The sequence below is a fragment of the Halichoerus grypus genome, chromosome 2 (assembly GCF_964656455.1).
Source record: "Halichoerus grypus chromosome 2, mHalGry1.hap1.1, whole genome shotgun sequence".
Lineage (NCBI taxonomy): Eukaryota > Metazoa > Chordata > Mammalia > Carnivora > Phocidae > Halichoerus > Halichoerus grypus.
This window is the reverse complement of record NC_135713.1, coordinates 34,450,210-34,473,205: the sequence shown is the minus strand read 5'-3', so window position 1 is coordinate 34,473,205 and position 22,996 is coordinate 34,450,210. Positions and strand designations below refer to the sequence as shown.

Genomic DNA, 22,996 nt, shown 5'->3' with positions numbered 1-22,996 from the left:
CTTGTATATAGAGAACTGAGTATTTTATTGCCTCTGCATTTGAAGATTTTGTTTCTTCTGGACTGACAAGTTCTTAGAAATAATTCCATACAATTTGCTTCACTTTGCTTCCTACACAATTATTTAAGTATCTTTGTTCACTGTCTGATACGTACCACCTTCTCAAACATCTTCAGAATATTTGAGACAAATATTTGAACAAATGAACAAATGTATATAGAAAAATAAAAATCATATCCTTATGGAATATATGATGGCCCTCTAAAATAACGACTTAACCCACAAATGGGTCGCTTTTAGTGTATCTACCTTTCTATGATACTGGTTACAGAAATACCAGATGTTTTTACTTAGGTCACTGTGGTGGCCTGAAAATAATTATTTCCTCTTTTGAGGGTCTTGCAGACATGTGGCAGAGAAAAAATGTCCAATGCCTTGTAGCTCTGGTGGAGACACACATAATGGTACATCTATCATCAAGTCAGCTAGGAAGAAACACCTTGGCAGCTTACGAACATAACAGTGCCATATTATATAATGTGCCTTATAAAACATAGGCCAAAAAATCTATATTAAGGAAATAGGAATCTACCATGTTTCAAGTCAGTGTTTTGAAGAAAATTTAACATTTAAGTTAAAAGTAAATAAAAGCTGAACCATATCCAGACCACATTTATCCTTCACTTGCAAGTTAGTATCTATTAATAGGTTCACCCTGTAAGCAATTCAGAAAGACATTTTTTTTTTATGAAATTCACAGTGACACGTTGGGTTCCAAGAGATCTGAAGGTCTTTTCAACTGTCACCTTCAACAGGCTTATTCAGGAAATCTTTTTTTTTGTCCCCTCCTTATAACTTATTAAGCATATGTTGTTGGGTGATGAGATGCCATGATGCAGATCACATGCCTTTTCTGTCCACAAATTATTTGAACTCAACCAAAGCTATTTCAGATGTATTGTTGAAAACAACAGTTCTTGTCAATCTGTGTTGCATATAACAATTGCTGAGTTGTGAGTACATCATCAGAGATTTGAAATAATACCAAGATTATGATGAACCATGAGAAGTCCAAACCAATGAATAAATTAATTTCTTTGAAGGGCTCTGAAAATCTTGACCAGGCTTTTTTAATGACATCCTATATGTGGAAAAATAAGTTAACTTTACTAAATTAATGAGCGTCCAGTCATTAAACTCCACTGTAGATTTCTGTTCAATTTCAAATTTTTCCTACTAGTATATAGCAATACAACTGACTTTTACATTTTGACCTAGTATCCTCTGACCTTGCTAAACTCAATTTTTAAATCTAATATCTTTTTTGTAGGTTCTGTGTACACTCTTCATAGACAATCATGCCATCTATAAACAGAGTACGTTTTACTCCTTTCTCTCCAATCTGCATGGAATTTATTTATTTACCTATTTACTTCCCTTGTTGCACTGGTTAAGACTTCCAACATAATGCAAAATTGAAGTGAGAGGAGAGTGAGCATACTTTCCTCTCTCCCAATCTTAAGGGAAAAGAATTCAGTCTTTCTCAATGAAGTATTATGTTAATTAATTTGGGGGGTGGGGAGGAGGGGAGAAGACCTTTTTTTGGGTTGGGAAAATAATCTTTAATTTCTAATTTGTCAAGAATTTCATCATGAATGGATGTTGAATTTTGTCAAAACCTTCTTCTGTATAAATATGATCATATGGATTTTCTTCTTTAATTATTGATATCCTGATTGCATTGATTTTGAGTATGGAACGAGCCTTGTTTTTCCAAGATAAATTCCATTCAACCTTGGTGTCATAACATTTTCTTAAAATTGTTGATGCTAATCTGATTATATTTTACTTAGGATCTTTGTATATGTTTTCATGAGAAATACCAGCCTATGGTTTTCTTTTCCTGTAATGTCTTTGTCTGGTTTTGTTAAAAGGTTCTGACTTGGGCACCTGGATGGCTCAGTCAGTTAAGCATTGGCCTTCGGCTCAGGTAATGATCCCAGGGTTCTGGGATCGAGTCCCACACTGGGCTCTTTGCTCAGCAGGGAGCCTGCTTCTCCCTCTTGTGTGCTATCTCTCTCTCTCTGACAAATAAATAAATAAAATCTTAAAAAAAAAAAAAAAGGTTCTGACTTTATAAAATGAATCTAGAAGTTTTCACTCCTCTTCCGTGGTCTCAAAGAGTTTGTGTAGAACTGATATTTCTTTCTTGAATGTTTGGTATATCAAGTCCATTCTACTGAACATACTTTAAAATCAGTAATTTCATGTAAACTAACACCATTTGCACCATAGGTAGGAATCCTCAATGTTTTAAAGATGTCACTTCTCAAATTGACTTTTTGGATTTATTTAATTTAAATCTAAATTGTAATAGGGTTTTACAAAGAATTTGATAAGTTGATTCTACGTTTATGTGGAAGAATTGAAAGTATTTCTAAAGAAGGATAAGAAGATGGTGTGACAACAGATGAATGGATGAAGATGTGGTACACACACACACACACACACACACACACACACACACACACACAGGAATATTATGCAGGCATCAAAAAGATGCGATCTTGCCATTTGGATGACATGGATGGAAATGGAGGGTAATTACGCTAAGTGAAATAAGTCAATCAGAGAAAGACAATTATCATATGATCTCACTGATATGCAGAATTTAAGAAACAAGGCAGAGAATCATACAGGAAGAGAGGAAAAAATGAAACAAGATGAAACCAGAGAGGGAGACAAACCATAAGAGACCCTTAATCATAGGAAACAAACTGAGGGTTGCTGGAGTGGGGGCGGGATAGAGTGGCTGGGTGATGGACATTGGGAAGGGTATGTGTTATGGTGAGGGCTGTGAATTGTGTAAGACTGATAAATCACAGACCTGTACCCCTGAAACAAATAATACATTATATGTTAATTAAAAAAATTTTTAAAAAGAAGATGGTGTGATAAGCCCCCATGAAACATCAATGCTTATTGTAAAGCTATAATAATTAAGACAGTATTGAGGGCATGGGATAGACAAATTAACTAATGTAACTAAACTGAGAGACCAGAAACGAACCCATACATATAAGGATATGAGAATATGAGACAAATTAAAGAAATGGGTTATAATTCCCTGAAGAAAGGTTGAGCCTTTAAAAAAAAAAAAAAAGTCTGGGACTACCAATGATAAGGCCATAAAGGAAAACTAAAATTTAATTACTACCTTATGCTATTTATAAAAATTTCTAATGGATTAAAGACATGTGTAAGATGGGACACCTGGGTGGCTCTGTCCGTTAAGTGTCTGGCTTCAGTTCAGGTCATGATCCCGGGGTACTTGGATCGAGTCCCACATTGGGCTCCTTGCTCAGAGGGGAGGCTGCTTCTTCCTGTGCCTGCCGTTCCCCTGCTTCTGCTCTCTCTCTCTCTGACAAATAAATAAATAAAATCGTTTAAATAAAATAAAAAGGGGGAGGAGCAAAATGGATGAGGAATAGGAGACCTAAATTTTGTCTGATCCCAGGCATTCAGTTAGATAGTTATCAAACCATTCTGAACACATACGAACTCAACAGGAAATCAAAGAAAAGAATAGCAGCAACTCTCTGAACAGAAAAGCAACAACCTTCTGGAAGGTAGGACGTGTGGAGAAGTGAATCCGAGTCGATATTCGGGAAGATAGACGGCGGGGGGAGGGAGCCTCAGTCAGCCGCTACCGGCAAGTGATAGAGCAGCGGAGCAAAAAATCAGAATTTTAGAGAAGTCAGCTCCGCTGAGGGACGTCGCTCCAGTGGCTAAGCGGGGGTGGAACCCTCACTGGGACAGCATGGTCTCGGGACCATCGGGGTCACAGAAAGACCGGGGGTGCCTGAGTGCGGCAGAGCTCCCAGGTATCGGAGCAGGGAAGCCGGCTGCAAAGACAGAGCTGAGGAGTGGGTTCTCAGCTCGGGGTTGCCATAAAATGTGATCCGCGGCACAGTCAGGCCACTGCTCTTCCAGCAGGGACCCAACAAGCAGCAGATCCGGGGAGACTCTCCTTCCTCCCTTGGGAGGAGCGGTGTGGGAGCACACCGCAGGGATCTGCTGGGTTTGGAGACTCCACACGGGGTCGGGTGCTGCAGACAGAAACGCTTGGTCACAGGCCGGGTGAGCACAGAGTGCAGCCGGAGACCAGGGAGACAGGAGTGATTGACTGCTTCTCTCTGGGGTGCACTGAGGAGTGGGGCCCTGAGTCCTCGGCTCCTCCAGGGTGGAGATTGGGAGGCCGCCATTTTCACTCTCGTCCTCCAAAGCTATAGGGAAAGCTTGCAGGGAACAAAAGCTCCTGGGAGCAAACCCAAGCAGATTACTTAGCCTGGCCCCCAGCAAGGGTGGGGCAATTCCGCTTCTGGCAAAGACATTTGAGAATCACGGCAACAGGCTCCTCCCCCAGAAGATCATCAAGAACAGCCAGCCAAGACCAAGTTTACTTATCAGTGAGAACGGAAGAAATCCAGCACTAGGGGAATACACCACATAGTATTCATGGCTTTTTTCCCATGATTCTTTATTCTTTCAAAGTTACTTTTTAAAATTTTCTTTATTTTTTCATTTTCAATTTTTTTAGTTGGATTTTTCTTCTTTCAACCAATTCCTTTTTTTAAATTTTTTTTAAATTTTCATTTTTACATTAATATCCTATCGTTCATTGTATTTAACCTTATTTTTTGTATATATATAATTTTTCTTTCTTCAAAATTTTGGGATACAGTTTCTTCTAACAGACCAAAATGTACCCTAAATCTAGCATATGATGTTGTCCTAGTCTCCCACCTGATCACATTCTCTTTTTTTAAATTTTTTTCATTCTTTTTTCAACCAACTTATCCTTTTTTAAAATCTTTTTTAATTTTCATTTTTACAGTCATATTCCATCCCTTCATTGTATTTACCCTTATTTTTGTATATATATATAAGTTTTTCTTTCTTTAGAATTTTGGGAGGCAATTTCTTCTAACAGACCAAAATACGCCCAAAATCTAGTGTGTGACTCTGTTCTATTCACCAGCCTGATCATATTCTTTTTGTTTGTTTGTTTTTCAACTTTCTTTACCCCTGGTTTCGGATCTCTTCTGATTTCTTTATTGTATATTTTTCTAGGGTAATTGTTACCCTTTTAGAATTTTGTTCTCTCATTCACCAATCTCCTCTGGACAAAATGACAACATGGAAAAACTCACCTCAAAAAAAAAAGAACAAGAGGCAGTACCGACTGCCAGGGACCTAATCAATACAGACATTAGTAAGATGTTGGAACTAGAGTTCAGAATGACAATTATAAAGATACTAGCTGGGCTTGAAAAAAGCATAGAAGATACTAGAGAATCCATTTCTGGAGAAATAAAAGAACTAAAATCTAACCAAGTCGAAATCAAAAAGTCTATTAATGAGGTGCAATCAAAAATGGAGACTCTAACTGCTAGGATAAATGAGGCAGAAGAGAGAATTAGTGATATAGAAAACCAAATGATGGAGAATAAAGAAGCTGAGAAAAAGAGAGATAAACAACTACTGGATCACGAGGGGAGAATTCGAGAGATAAGTGATACCATAAAGCAAAACAACATTAGAATAATTGGGATCCCAGAAAAAGAAGAAAGAGAGAGAGAGGCAGAAGGAATATTGGAGCAAATTACAGCAGAGAACTTCCCTAATTTGGGGAAGGAAACAGGCATCAAAATCCAGGAGGCACAGAGAACCCCCCTCAAAATCAATAAAAATAGGTCAACACCTTGACATCTAATAGTAAAACTCATGAGTATCAGAGACAAAGAGAAAATCCTGAAAGCAGCTCAGGACAAGAGGTCTATAACCTACAATAGTAGAAACATTAGATGGCAACAGACCTATCCTCAGAGACCTGGCAGGCCAGAAAGCACTGGCAGGATATATTCACAGCATTAAATGAGAAACATATGCAGCCAAGAATACTATATCCAGCTAGGCTGTCACTGTATATAGAAGGAGAGATAAAAATCTTCCAGGACAAACAAAAACTAAAAGAATTTGCGAACACCAAACCAGCCCACAAGAAATATTGAAAGGGGTCCTCTAAGCAAAGAAAGAGCCTAAAGGTAACATAGACCAGAAAGGAACAGAAACAATATACAGTAACTGTCACCTTACAGGCAATTGAAAGAATTAATAAGATTGATAAACCCCTGGCCAGACTTATCAAAAAGAAAAGAGAAATGACCCAAATAAATAAAATCATGAATGAAAGAGGAGAGCCCATAACCAACACCAGAGAAATACAATTATAAGAACATATTATGAGCAACTATATGCCAGCAAATTAGACAATCTGGAAGAAATGGGTGCATGCCTAGAGACATATAAACTACCAAAACTGAACCAGGAAGAAATAGAAAACCTGAACAGACCTATAACCACTAAGGAAATTGAAGCAGTAATCAAAAATCTCCCAACAAACAAGAGCCCAGGGCCAGGTGGTTTCTCAGGGGATGTCTACCAAACATTTAAAGAAGAATTAATACCTTTTCTTCTGAAACTGTTCCAAAAAATAGAAATGGAAGGAAAACTTCCAAACTCATTTTATGAGGCCAGCATTATCTTGATCCCAAAACCAGACAAAAACTCCATCAAAAAGAACTACAGACCAATATCCCTGATGAACATGGATGCAAAAATTCTCACCAAAATCCAACAGGACATTGAAAGGATTATTCACCACGACCAAGTGGGATTTATTCATGAGCTGCAAGGTTGGTTCAACATCCAAAAATCAATATGATACAATACATTAATAAAAGAAAGCACAGGAGCCATACGATCCTCTCAATAGATGCAGAAAAAGCATTTGACAAAGTACAGAACCTTTTCTTGATTAAAACTCTTCACAGTGTAGGGATAGAGAGTACATACATCAATATCATAAAAGCCATCTATGAAAAACCCACAGCGAATATCATTCTCAATGGGGAAAAACTGAGAGTCTTTCCCCCTAAGGTCAGGAACACAGAAGGGATGTCCACTATCACCACTGCTATTCAACACAGTACTAGAAGTCCTAGCCTCAGCAATCAGACAACAAAAAGAAATACAAGGCATCCAAATCGGCAAAGAAGTCAAACTCTCACTTTTTGCAGATGATATGATACTTTATGTGGAAAACCCAAAAGACTCCACCCCAAAACTGTTAGAATCCATATAGGAATTCAGTAAAGTGGCAGGATATAAAATCAATGCACAGGAATCAGTTGCATTCCGATACACCAACAACAAGACAGAAGAAAGAGAAATTAAGGAGTCGGTCCCATTTACAGTTGCACCCAAAACCATAAGATACCTAGGAATAAATCTAACCAAAGAGGCAAAGAATCTGTACTCAGAAAACTATAAAATACTCATGAAAGAAATTGAGGAAGACACAAAGAAATGGAAAAACATTCCATGCTCATGGACTGGAAGAACAAATATTGTGAAAATGTCTATGCTACCTAGAGCAATCTACACATTTAATGCAATCCCCATCAAAATACCATCCACTTTTTTCAAAGAAATGGAAGAAATAATCCTAAAATTTGTATGGACCCAGAAAAGACCCTGAATAGCCAGAGGAATGTTGAAAAAGAAAAGCAAAGCTGGTGGCATCACAATTCCGGACTTCAAGCTCTATTACAAAGCTGTCATCATCAAGACAGTATGGTACTGGCACAAAAACAGACACATAGATCAATGGAACAGCATAGAGAGCCCAGAAATGGACCCTTAACTCTATGGTCAACTTATCTTTGACAAAGCAGGAAAGAATGTCCAATGGAAAAAAGACAGTCTCTTCAACAAATGGTGTTGGGAAAATTGGACAGCCACATGCAGGAGAATGAAACTGGACCATTTCCTTACACCACACACAAAAATAGACTCAAAATGGAAGAATGACCTAAATGTGAGACAGGAATCCATTAAAATCCTTGAAGAGAACACAGGCAGCAACTTCTTCGACCTTAGCTGTGGCAACTTCTTCCTAGAAACATTGCCAAAAGCAAGGGAAGCAAGAAAAAAATGAACTATTGGGACTTCATCAAGATAAAAAGCTTTTCACAGCAAAGGAAACAGTCAACAAAGCCAAAAGACAACCAACAGAATCGAAGGATATTTGCAAATGACATATCAGATAAAGGGCTAGTATCCAAAATCTATAAAGAACTTATCAAACTCAACACCCAAAGAACAACTAATCCAATCAAGAAATGGGCAGAAGACATGAACAGACATTTCTGCAAAGAAGACATCCAAATGGCCAACAGACACATGAAAAAGTGCTCAACATCACTCGGCATCAGGGAAATACAAACCAAAACCTCAATGAGATACCACCCCATACCAGTCAGAATGGCCAAAATTAACAAGTCAGGAAACGACAGATGTTGGCGGGGATGCGGAGAAAGGGGAACCCTCCTACACTGATGGTGGGAATGCAAGCTGGTGCAGCCACTCTGGAAAACAGTATGGAGGTTCCTCAAAAAGTTGAAAATAGAGCTACCCTATGACCCAGCAATTGCACTACTGGGTATTTACCCCAAAGATACAAATGTGGGATCTGAAGGGGCATGTGCACCCCAATGTTTATAGCAGCAATATCCACAATAGCCAAACTATGGAAAGAGCCTACATGTCCATCATCAGATGAATGGATAAAGAAGATGTGGTATATACACAATGGAATATTAGGCAGCCATCAAAAAATGAAATCTTGCCATTTGAGATGACATGGATGGAACTGGAGGGTATTATGCTAAGCGAAATAAGTCAATCAGAGAAAGACATGTATCTTATGATCTCACTGATGTGCAGAATTTAAGAAACAAGGCAGAGGATCATAGGGGAAAAGAAGAAAAAATGAAACAAGATGAAACCAGAGAGGGAGACAAATCATAAAAGACTCTTAATCATAGGAAACAAACTGAGGGTTGCTGGAGTGGAGGGATTGGGAGGGATGGGGTGGATGGGTGATGGACATTTAGGAGGATATGTACTATGGTGAGCATTGTGAATTTTGTAAGGCTGATGAATCACAGACCTGTACCCCTGGAACAAATAATACATTATATGTTAACAAAAGAATTTTTAATAAATAAATAAATAAATAAATAAAGACATGTGGAAGGAAAACTTTAAAATTGAAGAAACGAAAGTAGAATACCCATGACCTTGAAATAGGAAAGAGTGTATTAAATTAAGTGCAAGAAAAAAAGGATGATTTTCAAAAGTAGATTGATTAAATTACATTAAAATTAAGAATTTCTGTTAATACAGCAAAAGAAGCCATCAACAAACTTAAAAGACAACCTAAAGAATGTGAAAAAATATTTGCAAACCATATACTTGATAAGGGGTTAATATCCAAAATATATAAATAACTCATACAACTCAATAGCGAAAAAAAAAAAAAACTAAAATTAAAAATAACCCAATTTGAAAATGAGTAAAGGACCTGAACTGATATTTCTCCAAAGAAGATATATGAAAGGCCAACAGGTATATGTAAAGATGTTCAACATCACTACTCATTATGGAAATACAAATTAAAACCACAATGAGATATCACTCACACATGTTAGAATGGCAATCATAAAAAAAGACAAGAGATAACAAATGATGGCATGGATATGAAGAAGAGAGAATCTTTGTGCACTATTGGTGTGGTTGTAAATTGGTACAGCCTCTTGGAATATAGGATGAAGGATCCTTAAAAAATTAAAAATGGAACTACCATATGGTTCATTCCACTTTTGGGAATATATCCAAAGGAAATGAAAACACTAACTCCAAAAGCTATCTGCACCCCCATGTTCACAGTAGCATTTTTTTACAGTAGCCAAGACATGGAAGCAATCTGAATGTCCATTGATGGATAAATGGATAAAGAAATTGTAATATATATACATAAATGGAATTCAATTCAGCCATAAAAAGGAAATCTTACCATTTGTAACAGCATGGAGGGACCCTAAAGACATTATGCTGAGTGAAATAAGTTAGAGAGAGGCCAATACTGTACGATCTCACTTATGTATGGAATCTAAAAAAACCAAAACAAAGCAAAACAAAACAAAACACCTCACAGAAAAGGAGATCAGACTTGTGGTTACTAGAGTTGGAGGGTGAGGACAGGGAGAATTGAAGGAAGGTGGTCATAGATACAAACTTCTAGTTTTAAGATAAATAAATGCTAGGGTTGTAATGTACAACATGATGACTATAGCTAACATTTCTGTATGGTATATAGGAAAGTTGTTAAAGAGGGTAAGTCCTGGGATGCCTGGGTAGCTCAGTCGGTTAAGCATCCGACTCCATTTTAGCTCAGGTCATGATCTCGGGGTGATGAGATCCAGCCCAGCATCAGGCTATGCACTCAGCACAGAGTCTACTTGAGATTCTCTCCCTCCCCCTCCCCTTCTTTCTCCCTCTGCCTCTTCCCTTGTGTGCACTGTCTCTCAAATAAATAAATAAAATCTTTAAAAAAGAGAGAATAAATCCTAAGAGTTCTCATCACAAGAAGAATGTTTTTCTTTTTTTTCTTCTTCCTTTTCTGTTTATTGTATCTATATGGGAAGATGGATATTAGCTGAACCTATCGTGGTAATCATTTCACAATATACATAAATCAAACCATCATGCTGTATATCTTAAAGTTATACAGTGATGTATGGTAATTAATTCTCAATGAAAGTGGGGAAAAAAATTTCTGTTATCAAAAAACAAAGTAAAACTATAGACTAAACTGAGACAAGTTACTTGTAGCACAAAGGAATAGTATAGTTATAATATAAGTGACTATAAATTGGTAAGTAAAAGATAAGTAATAGAAAAATAAACAAAGACATTCTACAAAAGAGGGACTATAAATGTGAATAAATAGAAAAGAAAATGCACAGCATCAGTAATCACATAAATTCAAACTAAGACTACAGTGAGATACCATTTTATATCCACTACATTGGAAAAACTAAGAAGTCAGATACTACCAAGTATTAGAGGGTAATGTGGATCAACAGGAACTCATATACATTACTCATGGGAAAGTAAATTGTTATGATCATTTTGCAAAATAATTGGGCACTATCATGTAAGTGAAAGATTTTTATGTCTTAAACATTTTTATGCCTTTTATGTCATAGGAACTCCACTCCTAAAGAAATGTTTGTATAAGTTCACCAGAAGATTTATACAAGAAACTTCAGAGCAGAATTATTTATAATTGCAAAACAATAGAAACTGAAATGTGCTTCAGCATTAGAAAAATGAATAAATTATGTTATACTCAATAAAATTCTATAGAATAAATTTACAACTACATGCAAAACCATGAATGAATTGTAGAAGTATAATATTGATAAAGTAAGTCCCAGAAGACTATATATAATATGATAACATTTTTATAAAGCTCAACTGTTTAGGGATTCATATGCAGTTGGAAACTATTTTTTATGACAAGGTAATGATAAACAATGTTCAGCATAGTGGTTGTTGGAAAAGCAAGGGATTGTGATAGGAGAGTAGCACATGAGACTTCAGTGACTTTGGTTTCATACCTGAGCATTTTATAATTATAATTTACATGATTTACACATGTATCCTTTGGTTTATATCAATTATATAATTTAACAGTTTTTGAAGATTAAATAAGGTTGTGTGTGTGTTTGTGTGTGTACTTTCAAAATGGTTAGTTGTTATCACTATTCATGATTTAATCCTATGCAGAAGGAATGAGCAAATGGCCAGATTTTCCAGATTCCTCCAACTCCATACAGTGAGTGATGCGAGAAAATTTTCATCTGGATTAAGGGCTCAATGACCACAAAATATTTCACTCTAGCACTATAACACTCTGCCAGAAGACCCCATCCCTCAGCCTGTCACTAGCTTACCAGCCTGTGCAGTACTTCTGCTTTATATGGCTAAGGCAAAGAAAAAATCAGAGTAAGCTTTATCACCAGGTAATGAGTTCAGTTTTTTGTCTCCCCAATCTCTTCCTCCAAAAGAAAAGCAAAAAGAAGCCCAAATCAGTTACAAATCCTGAAGGTAAATATGCCCAATGCCTTCCATAATCCTACAACCCATATACTATCTTCTCATTAGGAGAAAAATAAAATCGAATAAAGGAGAATAAAAGGGGAACGGAAAGAAACAATGCTTGACTGGTTGCTGAAATTATTCTATTTCTGACCCACTGAAGCTCAAGGCACATTTTTAGCTTTCAGATAAACTTGTACAAAAACTGGATCCAGATAAAAATATGTTCCCCCTTGTAAGATAATTTTTCAAAACTGTCCATTTTTCTAGAAATACTTTGAGTAATCTACTGACATCTTTCTGTGGTCAAATTAATCTAGCACTATATATGCTGCAGACCATATATCAAGTAATGTGAAGCAGCCATTCCCAAGACAGATTTTTGCCATGCCCTTGCCAAAACAAGTAGAAGCCTCCCTGAACCTATCACAATTCATACTTTAAAAACTTCCAAACATATCAACTGTATGATTATAGAAATCTTAATGAGCATATGATGGTTTCGACAAACTTGAAGAAAATCTTATGAGAATCCTTGTGGGAGATGTCTCTACTACTTTTTGAAGCCATAACCCACCAGTCTAGTGTTAGAGCAGAGACAAAACACAGAGCAATAAAAGGTAACTCAACTTATATGCTTACATCATCCAAACACCATTAGGTGATATATTCCAAAGAAACACTTATTTAAAAACCCCCTTTCTTTGTCCATAAGTTTCCCTCAAATGCTGCCTATAATTTTATTCTAATTTCTCTCAAAAAAAAAGTGAGAGAAAGAAAACATATTAAAAATTCTTCTCTGAGTCTTAAATCAGCCTTGTTCTCCACCTTCTCTTTCTTTCTCTTTGTTAGGTAGGAAGGTTCTCAAGGAGAAGAGGCACTGTTGATGGCTTGTTAGTCTGGCTGTAGCTAACAGGCTCCATCCCAGGGCTACAGCAGCTCCAGCGGCATAGGACTGACTGACTCATGGCTCTCAGTTTCAGGTCCTGGGGACACAGGGCCTGGAAAATTTTTTCTAAAATTTTTAAATAAAAATAAATTTTTAAAAATTTTTAAAAATTTTTAAAAAGGAAGGGGAGGGAAAAAAACTGGGTTCATAAAGCCAGAATCATCCTTAGTGGTTAGTGAAAGACAAAGGAGTGTATTTTAAGTTAATAATTTTTGACTAAAACTATTCATAAGAATCATTCTATATGTTCATGCAATCTAAGCCACCTTTATCTTAACCAGGGGTTCTCAATTAAAAACACTTAAGGAGTTAATTTAAAATATTTAAGGGGCACCTGCATGGCTCAGTCAGTTAAGTGTCTGCCTTCAGCTCAGGTCATGATCTCGGGGTCCTGGGACTGAGTCCCACATTGGTCTCACTGCTTGGTGGGGAGTCTGCTTCTCCCTCTCCCTTTTCTCCTTCCATCTGCTCATGCATGCTCTCTCTCTCAAATAAATAAAATATTTTAAAAAATAATGATAAAAAAATAAAACATTTAAGTGACTTTCATTTCTCCTTCACTACTGAAGGATAATTTTGCTGGATATAGAATTCTAGGTTACTGAGTCTTTCTTTCAATACTTTAAATAACTCAGTCCACTTTCTCCTTGCTTGCATGATTTCTGATGAGAAGTCTGCTGTAATTCTTATCCTATTTCTCTATAGGTAAGGGGTTTCATTCCCTCTTTTTTTTTTTTTTAAGATTTTATTTACTTATTTGACAGAGAGAGACACAGCGAGAGAGGAAACACAAGCAGGGGGAGTGGGAGAGGGAGAAGCAGGCTTCCTGCGAGGCAGGGAGCCCGATGCGGGGCTCAATCCCAGGACCCTGGGATCATGACCTGAGCCGAAGGCAGACGCCTAACAACTGAGCCACCCAGGTGCCCCTCCCTCTTTTTCATTCCCTCAAAATTTTCTCTTAGCCTTTGATTTTCTGCAGTTTGAATAAGATATTCCTAGGTGTGTGTGTGTGTGTGTGTGTGTATAGATATAGATATAGATATAGATATAGATATAGATATAAATATAAATATTTTTACCCTGCTTGGCTGTAACTGTCTGGATTCATCAATCTCTCTACATTTGGGGAGAGTGGTTTTCCCTATGATTTCAGTCTTCTGGTAGGTTCAACAAAAATCAGTGATTTTTAGTTTGTTCTGATCTTTACTTGTTATAAGGACAGGAATGATGACTTCTAAGCTCTTTACATGTCAGAGCTGAAGCCAGAGGTCTCAGGGGGCTTTTAAAATCCAACTGGATTGGGTTGTTGCCAGGAATTTCTTTTGTTTTTGTTTTTGTTTTTTGGTGTTTTGTTTGTTTGTTTGCTTTTTTACTTCCCTGAATGACTATAATGTGTAGCCAGTATTAAGTCACTTCCTTAGATCTTCAGATCTTAGAACATTTCTAAATTATGTCACTATTCAAGTCACTTAATAACAGATAATATGAAATACTCTATAATTTTCTTTCTGATAAATGTTACATGGCATATTCATTTAATAGCATTTTTTTCTACGATGATCATTGTAAAATGTGAGAGCACAATTGTGGCACCTCTGGACTTAATCCTGCATGTCAGAACCAATCTGCCACTTTTACTTAGTAGGATCATCTATCACCTCCTAAAAACTCACTCACCTGGGACAAATGACTCCTGATCAGTCACCTTTTACATACTGAGCCTTGTTATTATCCCAGAGAACTACAAAATCCATACAAAAAACAAAAAAACCATAATTTCTAGTCTTATAGATCCATGACTTCCTGAAGTCCTGAGAACTTTACTACTTCTCTTAAAATAGCCAACCACATGGTTGCCCTCTTTACCTTACCTGACCTCAATAACACTTAGCAATATTGCTCACACTGTCCTTGAAAATACATTCCCCCCCATTCCTGTCATAATACTTTTGGCATCTCTTCTCTTTGGCTATTGCCTCTTATTCTCCTTCATGAGCTTTTCTTCTTTCATTCTCCCCTCTGTTTGTGTCTTTCAGTGTTGCTCTTCTTCCATTCTTCTTTGTTTTCTAAACACTACCCATGGGTAATTTTATCAACATTTTTAGCTTCAATTGTCACCCATCAAGGAAACCAAAGAACTATGCCTCAACTTTCTCTAAGAAAACATGTTTAAAAGTAGATATCTATACTATTTTGGTTGTATATATTTTATATGCATCATAATTTGAAGGTATGTAGTTGGAATCATTTTCATTTTTCAACTACCTATAATTTAAAACATATTCTTTTTGCAAAAGTTTCAAATAGCCATCAAATTCAAAAAAAGCCTACCACCAAGAAAAAAAATTTACCATCAGTAGTCTAGGCAAGTGATATGTCATTTCTAACTGATCAACCGAATTTTAATCATCAACATACTGCCTCAGTCCAAATATAAGAAGTAGTATTTGTTATCTGAGGAGAATTACAATTGTCATCAATTACTTGCTTTTATTTTCTGTGTAAAAGCCTAGTCTCCTGAATTATACAGTAATCTCCTCCCCTTTTGCAGAAAGACTTAGGTGTTTCACTTCTTTAGGATAACGCTTCCAGAATAATGAAACTCAAACTGGGTTAGCAACAAGATTCTAGTGCCTTATCACCATCTGCATTTATAAACTGCCCAGATGATTCTGTTACAAATCACAGTAGCTCAGTCTGGTCCAATGTTGAAGACCTAGTAGTGACGACAGGTACTTGTTAATTGATTGCTGTCTATCCAAAACAGCTGGAAATCTGACTCCACATTTAATATATAGAAAAAGATGACAGTCTTTTAATAGGTAAAAAAGTTATTTTCTTGTTTTGCTTTGCTTTTGCTTTATTTCCTCTTTAGCAATTTGACTTTGGATGCAAATAGGATAACTTTCTTGCATTAATGGGATTATTATCCCTCAATTTTCTTTGAAATAAGTAGCTTAGAGTTATTATATGAACACATGATCTATAAACCCTCCAAAAATTCTCATTAGTTTGTAGGATATTTCCCTTTTTATAAAATAGAAATTATTTATTCATGGTTATTCAGCATACATCATGATTATCTGTCATCTACAGCATACATCATGATTATCTGTCATCTATGACTTCTACTACTGCTCCTTTCCATTTTTTCCAAATAAGCAGTCACATTTCCATCATTAAACATCATTTAAGTCATGACTGTATCTAGAGACTGTACCAAATATGGGAGAACATGAAATCTAGATTCCAGCACCAATCATGAACCATGCTTAGCCAGAGGACACACAGTTTGAGAAGAGAGAGGTGACACAGCCTTAAATTTAGCCCTTAAGCACAGTAAGATGTTTAGTGGGCCATTATTTTCACAGTTCATCACAATGAGTAGTTTTGCCATATTTGCTTTATAGAGAACATTTTATCCACCCCATAAAAATCTTTTTTCCTCTCCCCTCTTCTTTAAGCAAGGGTTGATAATCAGAAATTGAATTTTAATAAGTGCAAGAATATCCCAGTTCACTGAGATTAGAAGCTTTCATTTGCAAGATTCCATTCTAGCTTCAGGAAAACTTCTCTAACACTCTCCAGCATAATATATTGCTACTGCTTTAACTTTCATTCACCAAATAACTCCATTAATTACCAGCAACCAGACTTCACTTCCTTACAATGTTTTGTGCACCTGGTTTGCAGACGGGATGTAGTAACAGAAGCCTACACAGCACACCCAGACTGCAGTACGGGCCAGAATGTTGGCTACTCTCAACTAATTTTATGTGTCTGTGGAAAACAGAGCTTTGGAATTCAACCAGCTGAAATTACTGTTTGCTATTTCTCTATTCAACACCAACACTGTTCTGTACAAAGTCAGAACAAGGAAAGTGAATTTTCAAGATGGTGATCAAGTCATCATTTACTTGCAGACCTATTCAAATAACTATGGGTTCACATGTTGAAATAGAAACCACATGAATCAAAGCCTCCCAATAGTGTGGATCTTTGTCATTGACGTTGCATATCAACAGCATGATATATCTTTCTTGTAATAATTTCACAATAAAGGCTGAGGGCTCCTCTGAAAAAAAAAAACAAAAAACGCCTTATATACTGCATTCTTATTCACCATTTATGTCTGTATTAGTTCAGGAAGTTGAATGTCTACTTAAAATAAGTCTTAAAATGCCTTCTCTGCATGTGGCATGAGCTCCATGCCTGTAATATGCCCAATAAATATTTGGGGGAAAGAACAATGCTTTGTTTTTACTGTGAAATCAGACTCTCTTCCCTCCTATTTCTCTCACATTAACATGTTTTGCCATATCCAGGGACAGTTTTCTGATAAGAAACTAGCCACAGGAGCTGTCTTTGGATCTTGCCTCCCTGCAATCTTTCTAATAAAACCTCCAAATAAAAGTGTTGATGGTGTTCTAGGGAACTGTCCCAAGACCAGGCATGTAGGGAGTAAGGAGCAAGCTGTCTAGGAGAGTGCAGGAAGAGTACATTCCCCACTTTGACTAGGGGGTTATACTGAGCTAAAGATACAGATGGGGAAAAGACCATAGCATAATTCCTCAAAGATCTCCAGCACAGTTGAGTTAAAGCTGTTAACTACAGACCACTTTTAGGTACATTACAAAAATCCTTACACTAACTTCAGCATTCTAGAGTGAAATGCAAAAAGATGTACCCTTGGGATGTATATGCTCTCTCTGGACCCCAAGGACCTCGACTTAGGGAGGTCTAGGATCACAAAAACCAATGCAGGGCTGCCTTCAGGGCCACTCTGTGACACCCCAGGAAAGAACCAGAATCTTTCCATAATAACAACAATTTGAACCAAATTTATTTTATTTCCCCTAATGTTATCAAGAAAAATGGAATGAAAGATTGATTTTGTGAGAGGACCAGGGGAAGGGGCAAGCATGATAAAAATATTTAAAGCTACAGAAAACTGGAAATCTGAATTTTTTTCTCTCTTAAGGATATGGCTACTTCATTCTAAAATTAAATGGCACTTGGCTCCAAAAAGATTCAATATTCTAAATTTTTTCTAAAGTAAGAACAAATATGAAGGTAGAAAATTTGCTGGACTATACAAAAAAATGAAATCTGCAACAGCATTTCCTCTAATAATGACTTCATCATTGAAGAAATAATTGGAATTTTTCTTCTAGAGTACAGACTTTGATAGAAATGTCAAAAGATTTTTGCTAACTTTATCTTTTAATCTTAGTCTTTGTGGCAATTATTCCCAGACCTTATTGTGGTTTCCTGCACAAAATTATACCCTTAAGCAAAGCAGCCTTACATTTACTACAGGCCCAGGACAATAAAAAGTCAACAGCAGGAGAAAATATGTTTTATATGTTCAGTTAACTTTACACAGAACTGGAAAAAATTGGCAAGTGGCACTTAATTATGTTATTCTAGTTTCTTTAATATATATAAAAATTGCCAACCCAAATGGATATTATTAATTTCTGGTTATTTTGAGATAGAATAACTATTTCTATTATTAAGGCCTTCAAATAATGGCCTCTGTATTTAAGACTTTTAAATTCTTCCCCTATTCAATTTATACCATTATCACTTATTTTTAACTTAAATTATCTTCAAATATAAAATGAAGGAAAAGTGATTTTATTTGAGACACATAAACATATAAACTAGACCTAATTTCTTTAGCAGGTTGATTTGGGACTTGTATTAGTTTAATATCATTTGGATCAGAGATCTTCCCATTGGTGGTAGAGTATATATGCTTTAGTTATATACTGCTATATAATGAACTACTCCTAAACCTGGCTGCTTTAAATAACAAACATTTATTTTCTTACAGTTTGGTGGGCCAGAAATTCAGGGGTGGCTTCACTGAGTGGTTCTGGCTCAGGTTCTCTCATGAGATTACAGGCAAGATGACTGCAGTCATCTGAGTGCTTGGCTGGGGTGGGGGATTGGCTTCCAAAATTGCTCACTCTTTCATGCTTACTGGCAAGAGGCCTCAGTTCCTTGCTGGTTGTCGGCAGGAAGCATCAGGTCCTTGCACACAAGTTTTTCCATAGGGCTTCTTGAGTGTCCTTACAAAATGGCAGCTGGCTTTCCCCAAAGCAAGTCATATAAGGAAACCACAATGTCTTATCACCTAGCTTCAGAAGAGGAAAGCCACACTGTCTTATCAACTAGCTTCAGAAGTCACATTCCATCACTTCCACAATAATCTACAGGTTACACAGTTATCTCTGTTCCACATGGGAGGAAACTCTACCAGGATGTGATGACCAGGAGATAGAGATGGTTGAGATAAGCTACACTAATTGAGTCCAGAAAAGAAGAAGGAAGAAGGAAGAAGAAGAGAAAGAGGAGGAAAGAAGAAAAAAGAAGAAGGGAGGAAGGAAGAAGAGAAGAACAACAACAACACAACAATAGAAAGAAAAATCCCCATACACATGAAAGATGGACTGTAAGGTCATAGACAGTAAGAATTTGAGAGCTTGACTAGTTGGCACATTTTTAGTATTAAAACATTTCTGGGAAATAGCTGCACAAAAGCTACTCACACTTTAAAATAAAATGCAAATGCAAGTGGCCAAAACCTTGGGATTCTAGGCATGTACCTGCCTTTTATTACATTATTTTAATTTCAATTCTCAAAATCTTTCAGTAATCGATACTTATTATGATTGCTGCTTGGATTTCCTACTCCCTCTAAGCACTAAGAAGACAGAGAATAACATGTGTCACAAGGACCTCATGAAATTTTGCCAACAGAAATTTAAATCAAATGATATAAATAATAATTTGTTACCATTTGAATTGTAAGCTGACACCATTGGTTGCTATCAGCCTGTGGCTATGTAACTAAAAAGTAAGATTTGTAAACTATAATCTGAGTTTGTACATATATAAATGAAATCTCGGCTAGAAATACCATATGTGTATCCTGTGTGTAAACCTACGTGTAATAGAGACCATACGGAGGTATAAACAAAAAGCATTTTTGCAGTTTCTCAAAGTCCTATTGGATGACTGACTCATTGGTCCTACTTTTTTGACAAATCTTCAAAGAAACATCATGTAAACTCGATTGGTTTTATTTCCTCATTACTGACTTCCTATTTGCACTCAAGGACGTATACCCTCCAGAATGACAATGAACTCCTAGTGGAGTTCAATAGTGTCCCCCACCATCCAGGAAATGACAGTGAGAAACTTATCAATGGTGAGGTCAAACACTTTATTTGCTCCATGTCTGCCCATAGTAACAGATGGCCAGAAAACACACAAACTTAAATTAGAGATAGACATTAACTGGAAGGGAAACACAGTGAATCTAAGCTCAAAAGATGGTATATGAGCACAGTAGTAGGAGAAGGAGGAGGAAAGAGGAGGAGAAGAAGGAGAAGAAGGAAGAAGAAGAAGAAGAGGAAGAAGAAGAAGAAGAAGAAGAAGAAGAAGCAGCAGCAGCAGCAGCTGCAGCAGCAGCTGCAGCAGGGAATGGGCTGAAGGAGAGGAGAAACAACAGAAAGGATAAGCTGAGTGTACATGGAGCAAGGAATGTATTATGCAACTTCAGGTGGGGAAAATACAAAAACAAAACAAAAATAAAACAAACAAAAAACCAGAGAGAGAGAGAGAAGAAAGAGAAAAAAGAAAATCAAAGGTATGGGAGAAGAGACAAAGAAAAGCTTTATTAAGAATTAGCATCCAGGGGCGCCTGGGTGGCTCAGTCGTTAAGCGTCTGCCTTCAGCTCGGGTCATGATCCCAGGGTCCTGGGATCGAGTCCCACATTGGGCTCCCTGCTCCGCGGGAAGCCTGCTTCTCCCTCTCCCACTCTCCTTGCTTGTGTTCCCTCTCTCGCTGTCTCTCTCTCTGTTGGAAAAAAATAAATAAAAATTAAAAAAAATAAAAAAAATAAAAAAGAATTAGCATCCAGCACTGCAGGTACCCAGAAACATACTGCAGAACATCAAGTACAAGCAGAGATACTCTGACCCGCACACAGACATAACAGAAGAGAATCTTGGGATTACAGCTGACTCAGTAGTCACAAGTGAGGAGTGGAGTTAGAGACAAATCTAGGCTTATATTTAGGGAATGCTAAGCCTCATAGAGAAGGATATCTTATAGGTGTGTTTTGGGGGTAGGGGTAGGAGGAGGGTTAGGAGGAGCTAGGGGTAAAAACGTGGCACAAAAAGGAGATTCCAAATGGCATCAGGTGTCACAATGGAGCAAAGGAGGTTGGAGAACAGGGCCCAGACAAGTTCTAAAGATTATACTCTTGTAGTTTATTTTCCTAGACACAAATGACAGAGCTCCAGTACTAAAATCACCTAATGGCACAGAGCAGCTTATCACAAGAAGATGACTCATTAATCAAGAAACCATGAATCAAACATTAATTATCCATGACCCAAGAGACTATAGGACTCATAATGCCAAGGTGGCTTTACTGAAATCCTTAATTTGCAAAATTCCATACATAGAGTTACATTCATATATGCAGCATATTATCAGATGCTCCACGGATACTAAATGAGCTATTCTTTCACTTGAATTTCTTACTTCCTTATGACTTAAAAACGTAAGAAAAAAAGTAATGCTACCTTTGGGCATTTTTAGTAGGAGGTTAAGCAAATGTGAGTGGGGTTTAACCATGTAGCAATCAAGGATGTGGCTCAAAATATAGAGGTGGAATAAATTGAAGAGCCAAGTAGCTCTACAAAGCTGTGGTTCTATTGACCACAGTAGAGTACCAATTTATATAAACAGTGCACTTTTAATCTTTTGAAGTACTTCCACATATTTTCCATATTCCATTTCATATCCTTACAACAGTCCTAGGGTAAGCTGGATAGGTATAATTATATCTGCTCCTTTAGCTGGAGAAATAGACTCACAGAGGATAAATAGCTTGTATAAGCTGGTAAGTAACAGAGCTGTGGCATACAAGAACCCTGAATCCCAGTATGGTTTGTCTCACCCAGACCACGCTTCTGGAACTTGAAAACAAATCACTAGGAATCTTGCTGAATTACAGATTCTAATGTAGTAGTTCTAGGGTGGGACCTAAGATTCTGCATTTCTAACAAGCTCCCAGGTTATACCAATGCTACTGGTCTGTAGTTCTAAACCAGACTGCATCTAACTCAGTAATCTCTTAACTCAGTAGCTGTCCATCAAGTACTTTTTGAAATATGGATTCAAGAGCCTTAGCTCAGGGCCTTCAGTAGGTCTCGTGCAGAACCCTGACCTCTGCATTTTCTTTAAAGTTCCATGAAAGATTCTGATTAGTAACTAGGGCTGAGAATGTTTTCACACTTATAAAGACATAGCACCTGTACTGTACATTTAAAAATCTTCAAGGGAGTATTTTTGTTGCAATTATTAGGAATTCTAGTTCCATCCTAACTCACCACAAGAAATTTTTTTCATACACTCGTAGAATATTGAACTCTTTCAGATTTCTATCTCTCATCTTTTGATCTTGAGATTTTAATTTCTCTAGTTTCCAAGGTACAAAATATCCCACCACTCTATAATGTCATGAGATGTCAGTTTCACTCATTTTTGTTTAAAATAACATCCCTTACATATTTCAATCCCTATTTTCTTTGCCCTTTTAAGATGTCTATGGTTCTTGGAGAATTTATTGTCAGGTGTAATTTTCATTATAAGGCACATTTTAGAGGTCTGTACACAGAGATAAGGATGAAGTGTTCAAGATATAAAAATCATTTCAAGAATTACATTTTGGAAGGGAAAAAAACTAATATCTGAGTGACAATTAAAGAGATGGCAACCTTATTGCCCAGTTAAGCTTCCCAAGTGAGCACACAGCAAAGACTGGTTGAGATAAGAGCAAGCCCTGATAGAAGGTGTTAGAAATGATGTGCCATGCTGGTCTTGCATGTGGTCTTTCAGAGTTTGATAAACTAGCAGGTTATCTTCCAGAATTTCCACTCACTGACTTGAGG

At 36.9% G+C, this 22,996-nt stretch overlaps 1 non-coding gene across 1 annotated transcript; it reads left to right on the top strand.

Moving 5' to 3' along the window:
* The first annotated feature begins 12,947 nt into the window (after positions 1 to 12,947).
* LOC118548011 (small nucleolar RNA SNORA54) lies at positions 12,948 to 13,070 on the top strand. The gene has a single exon (XR_004923393.1). It is a non-coding gene; the product is annotated as a small nucleolar RNA SNORA54 (small nucleolar RNA).
* Positions 13,071 to 22,996: the final 9,926 nt, after the last annotated feature.